This window comes from Myxine glutinosa, chromosome 5 (assembly GCF_964187855.1).
Source record: "Myxine glutinosa chromosome 5, kmMyxGlut1.1, whole genome shotgun sequence".
In the NCBI taxonomy this organism is placed as follows: Eukaryota; Metazoa; Chordata; class Myxini; order Myxiniformes; family Myxinidae; genus Myxine; species Myxine glutinosa.
The window spans coordinates 201643104-201657485 of record NC_136265.1 but is presented as its reverse complement, the minus strand read 5'-3'; the positions used below and the strand labels follow the sequence as shown (position 1 = coordinate 201657485).

The 14382-nt window shown below is 51.9% G+C and overlaps 1 long non-coding RNA gene across 1 annotated transcript; it reads left to right on the top strand.

The window, feature by feature from the left end:
- The first annotated feature begins 981 nt into the window (after nt 1–981).
- On the top strand, nt 982–3605 carry LOC137428179 (uncharacterized). Its single transcript, XR_010984648.2, has 3 exons — nt 982–1055; nt 3033–3117; nt 3493–3605. It is a non-coding gene; the product is annotated as an uncharacterized LOC137428179 (long non-coding RNA).
- The last annotated feature ends 10777 nt before the right edge of the window (nt 3606–14382 follow it).

Here is a 14382-nt window from a genome sequence, read left to right as displayed (position 1 = left end):
TATCGACGATAGAGTTTCGACTCCAGAGGGTTTTCGAGCTATCCCATAATGCCGTGCGCTCCGCCATGTTGTTTGGATTCTTCCCAGGCAACGACAGTATCGTTCGGTCTACAATGTAGCTCGTTCATCTCGTTATTCTGACTCACTGCAATGGAAGGTTACGCTAATTGTTTGGCCTTGTTTACTTATTTCGCTTGCCAACCAATATGGCTCCCGCGCTCTGCATCATGGGTAGTACTGAAACGCATCTATATAAGGCAATTTGTTTCATTGTTGCGACTTTAAATGGAGACCTCGCAATGTAATACGAGGGTAGGTGTGTGTGTACGTGGCAATTGTGAGTGGGTCTTTTTTTGTTTTTTTTATAAGTGCCCCAAACGTTTAATCAAACGATAACATCACGAGGTGGTGGAAAGTAATTCTTGTAATTAGAATGCGACGCGTTATTGTGCAAGTTGTACGAGGGAGCGCGGATAATTGTTGAACTTTGTTCCACGTTTTTAAAAACCGCTAACAATGTTCCGGGAAGTGTTCCGTCCTGGTCCTGGTGCTACAATTGCTGTTATCCCTGCGATGCATGTGCCCGGAAACGTGCAATTAGCATCGCGAGGAGCGTTTTGGTCAAAGTAATGAGTGGGACCAACTTTGAATTTTTAAATGGTGTCGAGGGTTCGCAGAGGAAGCGTGCACACGGTTGTCTGCTGTCTGTGTGTTCAAAAGTTAAGACACCACCAATTAGTAGAGCTGGTAAGACCAATCGGGTCTCTTGGTCTCGCAAGAGGGAGGGGGCGGGGCATCGAGCCTTGTCAATGACGCCTGCAAGTCCCGGATAAATGACCACTCTGTGGTTGAAACCGCACCTGAACATTGCCTGCTGGACACGGCCTTCGGGTTTCAACCGACACTCCAGATAAAAAGTTCACAAATTCACTGAAGTTGCGTTTGCTGCTTAATTTGCATTTTTCTTTTCCATTCCAGATTCTGATACTCTGTTACAGAGCTCGCCTACTCTCCATGATCACCACGGGATCTTTGACGTCCACCAACGCGTGCTGGTACATGGGACGCCCAGTTTAACGTTCGGTCGGGATTCAAACCCAGGCTAGACTGCGTAGAGAAGAGTGTGCGTAGTTCTGGGCCACCTGCCAACCCGCTTTCCATTTAGGGGGGGCCATATATTTATCTATGGATGTTATAACAGATTTCCTACCACCACCATCACTCCTCCTGTCCTCCTCTTCCCTCCATACTAACTTCTCCCAACTTTTTCCACCCCGATATTAACTCGCACTACGCTACCCTTCTGTCTCTCTGGAGCGTAGCGGTTACCATCCGCTCTGAGTCTGGAAGGACCATCCGCTCTGAGTCTGGAAGGTCGGTGGTTTGAAACCCAAGATTTTCATCATCCCCAAGATTTTTCATCATCCCCAAGATTTTCATCATCCCCAAGATTTTCATCATCCCCAAGATTTTCATCATCCCCAAGATTTTCATCATCCCCAAGATTTTCATCATCCCCAATATTTTCATCATCCCCAAGATTTTCATCATCCCCAAGATTTTCATCATCCCCAAGATTTTCATCATCCCCAAGATTTTCATCATCCCCAAGATTTTCATCATCCCCAAGATTTTCATCATCCCCAAGATTTTCATCATCCCCAAGATTTTCATCATCTCCAAGATTTTCATCATCCCCAAGATTTTCATCATCCCCAAGATTTTCATCATCCCCAAGATTTTCATCATCCCCAAGATTTTCATCATCCCCAAGATTTTCATCATCCCCAAGATTTTCATCATCCCCAAGATTTTCATCATCCCCAAGATTTTCATCATCCCCAAGATTTTCATCATCCCCAAGATTTTCATCATCCCCAAGATTTTCATCATCCCCAAGATTTTCATCATCTCCAAGATTTTCATCATCCCCAAGATTTTCATCATCCCCAAGATTTTCATCATCCCCAAGATTTTCATCATCTCCAAGATTTTCATCATCCCCAAGATTTTCATCATCCCCAAGATTTTCATCATCCCCAAGATTTTCATCATCCCCAAGATTTTCATCATCCCCAAGATTTTCATCATCCCCAAGATTTTCTTTAAATGGTACGTGCTGCTTCCTTGCTTGTCACTCAACATTTGAAAAGAATAGAGCAGGGACAAACAGCCATAGCTTGGCAACCATTGTGCAAGCTGGATGGACATGATGGCCTCCTCCTGCATTGTAAGAGAACTAGTATTATTATTATTATTTCCTCCAACCACCCCTTTGTGTACGCAATAAATATATAACCATTAACTATAACAGCACTCAGTGCAGAGCATACCTCCACCTGGTTGGCCACATCACTCAATGGTGAAGAATCACTTTAAAAATTCTACTTGCTGGATCCGGATATTCACCAAAATTGAATCGATTCTCCCACGTCACACTCACAACCCGTCCACCAAGTTTCGTCCAAATCCATTCATAACTTTTTGACATATCCTGCTATGTATCGTTTTTGGTCCTATCTCCCAATGGTGAAGAATCACTTCACAATTAAATAATTCTCATATCCGAATCCATATTCAGATCTTCACCAATATCGAATCTATTTGTCCTTGTCAGACACCCAATCGGTCCACCAAGTTTTGTCTAAATCCGTCCACAATTTTTGAGATATCCCACGATGTATCGTTTTTGGCCCAATCTCCCAATGGTGAAGAATCACTTGAAAGATTCCAATAGCCGAATCCGAATCCGGATCTTCATCAAAATCTAATCATTTCGTCCTTGTCTCACACGCTACATCTCTGCCAAATTTTGTGCAAATCCGTCCACAACGTTTTGAGATATTTTGTTCACAAACGGACAAACAAACGGTCAATCAAACAGGGGTGAAAACATAACCTCCATCCACCTTTGGTGGCGCAGGTAATGATGAAAAAAAAAACATATTTTTTACAAGTTGAGAAGGTAATGTCTTTTCATGTCGGTAACCAATACCTTTAATTGCGTGTTTCCCACCCTGGTGCGGGAGCAGGAAATCAAAGATGGTGGTGGATGAGAGTACAAAAAGGGCAGACACAGCAAGTGATTGTAAGATTTCAACTCGACGAAAACATCCGGTATGTTGAAATGTACACCCAGTTGGCTTCATGGTACGGTGGCGGTTTCCCATCAACGTTGCATACATGCTAATACTCATAAACAGCCCAGGTGTAATTTGAACCACCCTCACAATGATTCTCAGGTGTTATTTGACATTTGTTTCGCTTCTACGTCAACGGTTGACTTTTCCGGGTGGACGAGAGGCTCAAAGATCATCCTTTATAATGTTTGCATTAATTGGCGAGCGATTGGTGCCTTAAATCGTCGACGCTCTGCACACACCGTATGGTACATCGGACGGGAGGGTCACCTGAGATTCGAAAGTGATTACCTGTGGCACCACCTGGTATAAAATGGAGGTTTGTTATCTTTGAAATGTTCCATGTCTGCAGAGGAAGGTGAATGGAAATGGTACGGAATTGAAGTTGCACGTTTCCTCACCTGCCCGCTGATGAGACGTGTTGACGACGGACGCAGGTCATTGGGAACGTGATGCTTTATGTACGGTTCCCTCCGACATCTGTTGTTTCCATAAACAATAATGTTGCGGAGACAAATTGCTCCTGTTATGTAAAGCTATGTTCAGCAAGTAGGAGAGGAGGAAAAAGAAACATGGGGTATACTCTTTAGTTATATAAAAGGAGGACAATTTGTAACAAAACAAAAGGTGGTCTCATCACGAGTGACTCTGTTGTAGGGTGGGTAAAGACCTGATGCATTGCCCTCACTGGCATGGCTTTGATTGGCACAGCTGATATAAGCAGAAAATCCGCACTCTGTGACTTTGAGGCGACCTGTTTAGGATTGGTTTGTGGGCGCCGCAATGTTCATGACCTGGCATGACCATCTCGATGCTCCAGGATTTAGCCACCTTATCCTGCTGATTGGGCTGACAGGATGGCCGAGAGGTACGCACACTCGCGTCTAACCTTTCTAACCGGGGTGCATCCTCTGGACGTTAAAAATGGGCATCCCATCTGCCAGCATTAGTTGGTGGACATTAAATATCCCACGTTGTCCTTTTTGAAGAGGAAGCTATCGCCTACATCCTGACCAAATTCCTACCCTAACCAGCAGAGGGCGTTGCATCAGCAGCGCGGCTGCACTCTCGGACAATGATGCTCCCCCACACCCTTGTTCTGCATACGAAAGAAGATCTTTGCTGTAAGATTGAGATGGAAAAATGTTAAAATCTCTCGTTATGGAACTCCGTAAATGGATGGTTGATTCGTTGAAGGTGGTTGATCCGCACGCTGGCCAAATTCCAAATTCCTGCCCTAATCTACAGAGGGCAATGCATCAGCGGCAAACCAGTGCCAGTGATGCTACTTGCAGCCAAGTCCAGTATGAAAGAAGAAGAAGAAGAAGAAGACCACTGTTTTTGTAACATTGTAACGCATTGGCAGATTTGCCTTAAATTCGCCCAAGCCTGTAGTTACGTACGAGTGGCAACTCGTCTGGGATCGTAACCCTCCCCAAGAGACTGCTTCGACGGAACCGACCCTATGTAAAGAGTACGGTGCAAGATAGTGCAACGATGAACATACACCTGAAGTGAAACTTCCAAAAGAGGAAGCTTCTCCTCGGAGGAAAAACAAGTTTCGCAACAAGAATCTAGAACATGTTGTGACAAAATCAGGAGAGTTGTCACACCTGTAATCATGACTGTGGGCACAGTTGTTTAACGTTGTGTCGTTAAAAAAATTTTTTTAAATAATCCACAATGAAAGACATTGGTTCATAAGTTGGATTGCGTGAAAAAGAGCTTGGGAAAGGGTCAGGGGGATTGTCTACAGGCGATGGCACGAGGGACACTAAAGGAAGCGAACATCAAACCTGCAATTTACAGAAATTAAAATGTTCTGCTGTTAGTAGTCAAAATGGGGGAAATAAAATTTAACTTTTGCTCATGTCTGTTATTCTAAACCCGATCTGTTGCCATGGTTACCGAGTATGACGCATTTGTGCTTAGAAGATTATTCATCCGACCAAAAGTTGGACTCCGTCCATGTATGAGGGAGAGAGAGATATCTCAAGACGGATTTACCATCTGACCACCACCCGAAAGGGGCAGTGTGCGAAGGTCTCGAGAATGTTTCCAAATTTCGCATCAACAACGCTCCTGGACAACGTTAAGGAGACACAGATAACCTCTTTGTGAGTAGTGCCAGAACTCGTGAACGAGAAAAATGTTATATTGTGGAAAGGATTCCAAAACGCATTCCGCAGTGATGACTCCAGAGATATGAAAAGCAAATGGGTAATTAACTGACACAGCATGACAGACACACGAACCAGAACGCGGATGGAGAGAGCGAAGGAGGGAAGGGAGGTGGCCCGGAGCCATCAATTGTGGAAGATTTGCAGCCACGTGATAACACTATCGGTTCAGCAACAACATGCGCTCGGTTCCTTCGTCGTTGCTCGCTGGTGTAATGTCGCATGCGGAGAAAACGCGACGACGATGCGTCTCTTCGATCCTGATGTGGAAGGCAAATTCCTGATGCGTTGTGGACATGTTGCTATTTTCTCCTGCCAGTCACCAAAGGAATGCGTTGAAAATCCCAAAATTGGCAAAAGAAGATCTGAAAACGTTCTTGGTGTTTGCAAAACTTGTTGGTTTCTAATTTGCTCTTTTTGTGTGCAGTCTGGGCAAACACCGAATGAATCAGGATATAACAGAATGAAAAGAACAGTGGTCAGGTTAGTTTGGGGGGAAGAGGGGAAAAAGCAACAGTGGGGTACAGCGACAAAATACAGGGAGACTTTCAGGAAGAAACGACATGGTTGGGGGGTGGGAGGTGAGCAAACTGGATACAGGTGTAAACTCTCAAACGCAGAAGTGGAAGGAAAAGTTGTAAACCTGGAAAGAGGTGGACTTGGGGAGACAAAAGATCATGGGTATGAATGGGGCATGGCATTTGATGGTGGTGAACGACCAAAACCGTGGAGGGAAGAATGAGATTGAAAAGACTGCAGGGACATCGATTCCACAGTTGAGAGTAAAGATAGACGAATGATTGGAGGTGAGCAATGACGGGATTGTGGGAGTTTCACCAGAAATAGTTTGCTGGCAGACTACGTGCAACATTGAGCAACCTGGAGGGTCGGGGTAAAGCATGGAAAGGTTACAGAGTGCAAGACCAGCAAGGTGGTGGTGGAGAACAGATAGAGCACCGACCTCTCTGTGATGGCGAAGTGATAGGCCCGTAGTCTCAGCCTCATCGCAGAAGATTCCGATAATCCGGAAGGTCTTGATTTCCACGGTGTCAAGCTGATCAAGGTGTGAGGCAGGGGAGCCAGCCCAGAGGGGAGAGCAGTGCTCTGATGAAGGCCTTGTTGGTGGATATGAGTTCAGGTGTGCCAAGGAAGGACTTTGCATGATTAAGGATGCCGACTGCTTTTGCAATCCAAATTTGAAATGTGTTTTGTCCAAGAAAGATCATGGCTGATAGTGAGACCCAGGAGTTTGGATGACTGAATTTCCTCAAGAGGATTGTTAAGAAAGTGGATGTGAGGGTCTGAGTGAGTGATGAGAGTGGGAGTGATTGTGAGTGAGAGAGATGAGAGTGGGAGTGAGTGAGAGAGGACAGTGAGAGTGAGTGAGAGAGATGAGAGTGGGAGTGAGTGATTGAGAGAGAGGAGAGTGGGAGTGAATGATTGAGAGAGAGGAGAGTGGGAGTGAGTGAGAGAGAGGAGAGTGAGAGTGAGTGAGAGAGATGAGAGTGGGAGTGAGTGAGAGAGGAGAGTGAGAGTGAGTGAGAGAGATGAGAGTGGGAGTGAGTGATTGAGAGAGAGGAGAGTGGGAGTGAGTGATTGAGAGAGAGAAGAGTGGGAGTGATTGAGAGAGAGGAGAGTGAGAGTAAGAGGTTGAGAGAGAGGAGAGTGGGAGTGAGTGATTGAGAGAGAGAGGAGAGTGAGAGTGAGTGAGAGAGATGAGAGTGGGAGTGAGTGAGAGAGGAGAGTGAGAGTGAGTGAGAGAGAGGAGAGTGGGAGTGAGTGATTGAGAGAGAGGAGAGTGGGAGTGATTGAGAGAGAGGAGAGTGGGAGAGAGTGATTGAGAGAGAGGAGAGTGGGAGTGAGTGATTGAGAGAGAGGAGAGTGGGAGTGATTGAGAGAGAGGAGAGTGAGAGTAAGAGGTTGAGAGAGAGGAGAGTGGGAGTGAGTGATTGAGAGAGAGAGGAGAGTGAGAGTGAGTGAGAGAGAGTGAGAGAGAGGAGAGTGGGAGTGAGTGATTGAGAGAGGAGAGTGGGAGTGATTGAGAGAGAGGAGAGTGGGAGTGAGTGAGAGAGAGTGAGAGAGAGGAGAGTGGGAGTGAGTGAGAGAGAGGAGAGTGGGAGTGAGTGAGTGAGTGAGGAGAGTGGGAGTGATTGAGAGAGAGGAGAGTGGGAGAGAGTGAGAGAGAGGAGAGTGAGAGTGAGTGATTGGGAGAGAGGAATTGTAAAAATTTCTGAAAAAGAAATTACACTTTGACATTCTGGGATATTACGTGTAGATCAGTGACAAAAACTCTCAATTCATTCCATTTTAAATTCAGACTGTAACACAACAAAATGTGAAAAATGTCAAGGGGTGTGAATACTTTAGTAGCTCAGAATGAAAATGTAATGTAAGTAGCTCAGAGCTTTGGTTCTGAACGAAACCAACAGTGCAACACGATTGACCTTTTTAAAGTCCGTGAAATTTTATTTAAATTGATGGATGAAAGTCGACTTTTCCCATCACTTGGGACGGATGCTTTCGATAGTTTTTCCCATCACTTGGGACGGATGCTTTTGATAGTTTTTCCCATCACTTGGGACGGATGCTTTTGATAGTTTTTCCCATCACTTGGGACGGATGATTTTGATAGTTTTTCCCATCACTTGGGACGGATGCTTTTGATAGTTTTTCCCATCACTTGGGACGGATGCTTTTGATAGTTTTTCCCATCACTTAGGACGGATGCTTTTGATAGTTTTTCCCATCACTTGGGACGGATGCTTTTGATAGTTTTTCCCATCACTTGGGACGGATGCTTTTGATAGTTTTTCCCATCACTTGGGACGGATGCTTTTGATAGTTTTTCCCATCACTTGGGACGGATGCTTTTGATAGTTTTTCCCATCACTTGGGACGGATGCTTTTGATAGTTTTTCCCATCACTTGGGACGGATGCTTTTGATAGTTTTTCCCATCACTTGGGACGGATGCTTTTGATAGTTTTTCCCATCAGTTGGGACGGATGCTTTTGATAGTTTTTCCCATCACTTGGGACGGATGCTTTTGATAGTTTTTCCCATCAGTTGGTACGGATGCTTTTGATAGTTTTTCCCATCACTTGGGACGGATGCTTTTGATAGTTTTTCCCATCACTTGGGACGGATGCTTTTGATAGTTTTTCCCATCAGTTGGTACGGATGCTTTTGATAGTTTTTCCCATCACTTGGGACGGATGCTTTTGATAGTTTTTCCCATCAGTTGGTACGGATGCTTTTGATAGTTTTTCCCATCACTTGGGACGGATGCTTTTGATAGTTTTTCCCATCACTTGGGACGGATGCTTTTGATAGTTTTTCCCATCACTTGGGACGGATGCTTTTGATAGTTTTTCCCATCACTTGGGACGGATGCTTTTGATAGTTTTTCCCATCACTTGGGACGGATGCTTTTGATAGTTTTTCCCATCACTTGGGACGGGTGCTTTTGATAGTTTTTCCCATCACTTGGGGCGGATGCTTTTGATAGTTTTTCCCATCACTTGGGACGGATGCTTTTGATAGTTTTTCCCATCACTTGGGACGGATGCTTTTGATAGTTTTTCCCATCACTTGGGACGGATGCTTTTGATAGTTTTTCCCATCACTTGGGACGGATGCTTTTGATAGTTTTTCCCATCAGTTGGTACGGGTACTCCTCCTAGTATTATTATAACGTGATGAAGAAAAAAAGAAAAGGGGGGTGGAGAATAGAGCAATTTGGTCAAATCGCAACAGGAGAAACCTCGACAGGTTAAAGGTGAAACAACAAAAGAGGGAAGGAATATAAGGAGGGAGGATGCTGATAGATGGAGAGTGTTGGGCTGGAGGGAAATGAGTGGATGAGAGAGTGAGAGGTGAGGGCTGGGCTTGGAAGAAGGATAACGAAGCGGAGCAAAGGTGAGGGAGAAAAGATGGCGAGGGAGGGAGCAAAGATAAACAGGGAGCGTTCGAGAGGAAAAGAAACTTTCTACAGCAAAATAAATCCACAGCAAGTGAAAATTACAAACCACCGCCCACAAGGGACAGAAGGAAACGACTGAGGGATTTGGACAGCTGCTGTGTCTGCAAAATTTGCAGACACGAGACACGAGGAACAGCTGCTGCGGTTACTATAGCGGCCGGTGTTTGTTTTTGAACCATTAGGAAAACCTCTGCTTTTCCAATCTGCACAACACTGCTCTCTCTGCTCAAAGTCCCCCTCGTGCCTTCATTCGTAAACCGGTCGACCCAGTGCAGGGCACATTTGCTTTTCATCCACGTGCCTTTTCCATCAATGTGCCTTCGCCTCTTTAAGGAGGCAACCAGCAGGGAAGCTCTTTTGGATATTGTTTCAGGTTTGAATTCTATCCAGCACTTCCTTTCCTCTGACACTCGGTAGCTCCATCACCCGGGTTACTTTATCGGGGCTTTGTTGTTTCCACACGTTGGTACGGTAGGTGTCTTGGCACAGCATTGTGAGCCTTGTCCGTACAATGTGGATGTGACTGCCACTACACACCTTTGGGTTCGTTCGTGACCACATCCGAGGGTGCTGCTGCTGTTAGAATTATTACAAATATGGCATTTGTCAGTTATTTTTCAATACTAATAAATAAGGTGTATTGTGGTGCTGGGCACACACGTTAAACAAAGGTAGGCCACAACGCTTTAGGTTAAGTCGAGCTCTTTATTCACCGCTCACTCGTCAGCACTGCCGTGCTCGGGGCTGCGAGCCCGCGTGTATATCTGGAGGCCACGCCTCACCTGGGGCGTGGCCGAGACCCACTGGTGCGCGGAATTATGTCACTGCGCCAGCGAGCCATCGTGTCCGCCACACGCGCCCCCCCAGAATGCCCGCGCACCTGAAGTGTCAGTTTGCGGGGCAACCGGATGACCCGGCGGAAGCGCCCTCTGGCGGCTGGCGGCGTCTGGGGGTGCTGGGATGCCATCTAGGATGCCTCTGGCGGCATCTGGGATGGGTGCAGGGCAGGGGGGTGGCGTGACGGCGGGGTTGGGCGGTGCCGGGGGTCCGCCCGCCGGGGGGCGGCCCCGACGCGGGGGCAGAGCCGCTGGCGGGGGGTGGTCCAAGTCGAGGTGGGCCGGCTTGAGGCGGTCCACGGAGACGCGGTCAGGGGTACCGCCGATGTCCAGGGTGAAATGCTTCACCCCGGTCTCCAGCACGTGGAAGGGCCCGTCGTACGGGGCCGCAGCGGTGTCCGGTGGGCGCCGTGGCGGATGAACACGTACTCCGCCGTGCGAAGCTCCGGGGCGACGTGCGTTGGTGGGCAACCGTGATGCGCCGTCGGCACCGGGGCGAACCTCCGGGCGGTCTCCTGCAGGGCGGAGCGCTGCTGCGCCGCGGACCATGGTGCCGTGGAGTCGGTGAGGAACTCACCCGGCACCCGCAGCGTTTGTCCGAAGACCAACTCCGCCGCGGATGCGCGCAGGTCGTCCTTGGGCGCCGTCCTGAGGCCCAGCAGGACCCAGAGGAGCCTGTCGACCCAGCCGCCGTCGCGGAGGCTGGCCCAGAGCGCGGCCTTCATGGCGCGATGGAAGCGCTCGCACAGGCCGTTGGCCTGTGGGTTGGTAGGCCGTGGTGCGGTGCAGCCGGACGCCGAGCCCCCGCGCTACCGCCCCTCAGAGCTCCGAGGTGAACTGGGGGCCACGGTCGGACGAGATGTCCGAGGGGGCGCCGAACCGGGCAACCCAAGTGGCGATGAACGCCTGCGCGACGTCCGCCGCCGTCGTTGCTGCCAAAGGCACGGCCTCCGCCACCGGGTGGTGCGGTCCACCATGGTGAGGACGTGGGTGAAACCCCGCGAGGGGGGCAGAGGTCCCACCAAGTCCACGTGAACGTGGTCGAACCGACGTTCGGGAACAGTAAACGGGGCCAACGGTGCCTGGGTGTGGCGGTGAACCTTCGCGCGCTGGCACGCGAGGCACGTCCTGGCCCAATCGCGGACGGCCTTCCGGAGGCCATGCCAGACGAACTTGTCGGCGACCAGCTTCTGGGAGGCCTTCATGTCCGGGTGGGACAGGCCATGGATGGCATCAAAAACCCGGCGCTGCCAGCCAGCGGGCACGATGGGACGAGGCCGGCCGATGGAGACGTCGCACAAGAGGGCCGTGCCCGCGCCGTCGAACGACACCCCGGTGACGCGGAGGCCCGTGACGGCGGTCCGAAAAGCCTGGACGGCGGGGTCGGCAGACTGGTCCGCCGCCATCCGGGCATAGTCGATCCCGAGGTGGACCGCGTGCACAACGTACCGGGAAAGGCAATATGCCACTGGGTTGTCCTTCCCCGCGACGTGCCGGATGTCCATCGTGTACTCGGACACGGCCGAGAGGTGACGCTGCTGCCGGGCCGACCACGGCTCGGCGACCTTGGCCATCGCGAAGACCAGGGGCTTGTGGTCTCGAGCAGATGGCGGAAGTGCCGGACCGCCAGGTGGAGCCCAAGCAGCTCGCGGTCGAAAGTACTGCACCGCCGTTCGTGCGGGCGGAGCTGCCGGCTAAAAAACGCCAGCGGCTGACAAGCTCCCTTCACCCATTGCTCGTGCACCGTGCCCACCGCGTAGTCCGACGCGTCGGTGGTGAGGGCGATCGGTGCATCGGGCGCCGGGTGCGCGAGCATGGTGGCGTTAGCCAAGGCGAGCTTCACGCCCGCGAACGCCGCGTCCATCGGCTCGGTCCAGGCAACGTCGCCTTTGCCCGGCTTCCCCCGGAGGGCCTCATGCAGGGGGCGCAGGAGCTGGGCGATGCGGGGCAGGAAACGGTGATAAAAGTTCACCATGCCCACGAACTCCTGGAGCCCCTTGATCGTGCGGGGGCGCGGTAAACCCCTGACCGCCTCCACCTTGGCCGGTAAGGGGATGTCCCTGTGCCTGGTGATGTGGTGCCCCAAAAAGTCGATTTCGGTGACGCCGAACCGGCACTTGGCGGGGTTGATGATCAGGCCATGCTGGCCCAGGCGTTCGAAGAGCGTGCGGAGATGGCGGAGGTGCTCTTCACGGGACGCGCTTGCGACGAGGATGTCGTCCAGGTAGATGTACACGAAGTCCAAGTCGCGCAAGACGCTGTCCATAAGCCGCTGGAACGCCTGGGCCGCATTCTTCAACCCGAAGGGCATCCGCAGAAACTCGAAGAGGCCGAACGGTGTGATGACGGCCGTCTTTGGTATGTCCTCCGGCCTGACGGGGACCTGGTGGTATCCGCGGATGAGGTCCACCTTGGAGAAGAGGGACATTTTCGCCAACCGGGCGGAAAAGTCCTGGATGTGAGGGACCGGGTAGCGGTCGGGGGTGGTAGCATCGTTGAGGCGGCGGTAATCTCCGCACGGCTACCACCCGCCGCCGGGCTTGGGTACAATGTGCAGCGGCGACGCCCATGCGCTGTTGGAGCGCCGGACGATGCCCAGTCGCTCCAGCGTGGCGAACTCCTCCTGCGCCACGGCGAGCTTCGCCGGGTCGAGGCGGCGCGCCCGGGCGTAGACCGGTGGCCCGACGGTGGGGATGTGATGCTCCACCCCGTGCTTGACGGCCACCGCCGAGAAGGTGGGCCGCGTGAGGGCTGGGAAACGGGCGAGGAGGCGGGTAAACTCGTCCGCTGCCGGAAGCGTGCAGACCAACCTCGCCGGGACCGAACCGCTCAGAAAGCCGCTTGGCGAGCCGGTCGGTGAGCCGCCCAGGGAGCTGGTCAACGAACTGCTCAGCGCGCAAGCAAGTGAGCTGAAGGTTTCGGCTTGGACAAGACGTCTGTGCCTCACGTCCACCAACAGCCCATGCGCACAGAGGAAGTCTGCTCCGAGTAGGCCCATGGGGACACTAGCGGTAACGAACGACCACTGAAAGCGCTGCCCCCCGAACCGCAGCAAGAGACGACGCTTCCCGAACGTGCGGATTGGCATGCCGTTGGCGGCAAGCAAAGCGGGGCCCCGGCCCTCAGCTTGCTTGTCGGACGCGGAGGCAGGGAGGACGCTCACCTGCGCTCCCGTGTCGCACAGGAAGCGACGACCCGAGGAGGTGTCTGTTATGAACAGAAGGCTGCCAGTATGGCCGACGCTCATGGCAGGAAGCGAGCGCCGGCCTGGCCGTTTCCCGACCTGCCAAAAGTACAAGGCGGGCGGCAGGACCTGGCCTTGTGGCCGAACCTGGTATGGAAGTGGCACCAGGTCTGGCCCGGTGGTGGTTGTCACGCCGGTTGTGACGACGGTGGTGGGCGGGGTGTGGCGCCGGCCACGCACGGATCCGAACAACCTGTGCCGTGTTCTGGAGGATCTGAACGCCATGCCACGTGGCGATCCGAACCACTCGCGCCGTGCGCGGCGCCGGGATCCACGACGGCCGTGCTATATGCCGGCCGTGCGTCGTGGGCTGCGAAAAACTTGTCCGGCTCCCTGGCCAGGGCACGCGGTTCCGTAATGGTCGAACGGGCCAGTGTGAGCCGTACCTGTACAGGTAGCTGGCGGAGGAAGAGAGCATGGAAAAGGAAATCCGCGCGGCCGTTGCCGAGCAGGGACAGCATGTAATCCATGCGGGCGGACGGGCGTGTGTCGCCGAGGACGGGAAGGTCCAAAAGACGGTCAGCGCGGTCGGCTTCTGTGAGGCCAAACGTGTCGAGGAGAAGTCGCTTGAGCGCCGCGTACTTGTCCTCGTCCGGCGGGTGCCGGAGGAAGGACACGACTTGGGCGGCCGTGCCGGATCCAAGGGCAGCGACCACGTAAAAGTACCTCGTGTCGTCCGCCGTGACGCCCCGGAGCTGGAATTGGGCCTCGGCCTGTAGAAACCAGGTGTCGGCTTGCGCTTCCCAGAACTCCGGGAGTTTGATCGCGACAGCGTTGATGGCCATGGCGCGTTCGGGGGACAGCAACGGCTGAACCAGTGGGGGTCACCAGAGTGGTGCTGGGCGCACACGTTAAACAAAGGTAGGCCACAATGCTTTAGGTTAAGTCGAGCTCTTTATTCACCGCTCACTCGTCAGCACTGCCGTGCTCGGGGCTGCGAGCCCGCGTGTATATATGGAGGCCACGCCTCACCTGGGGCGTGGCCGAGACCCACTGGTGCG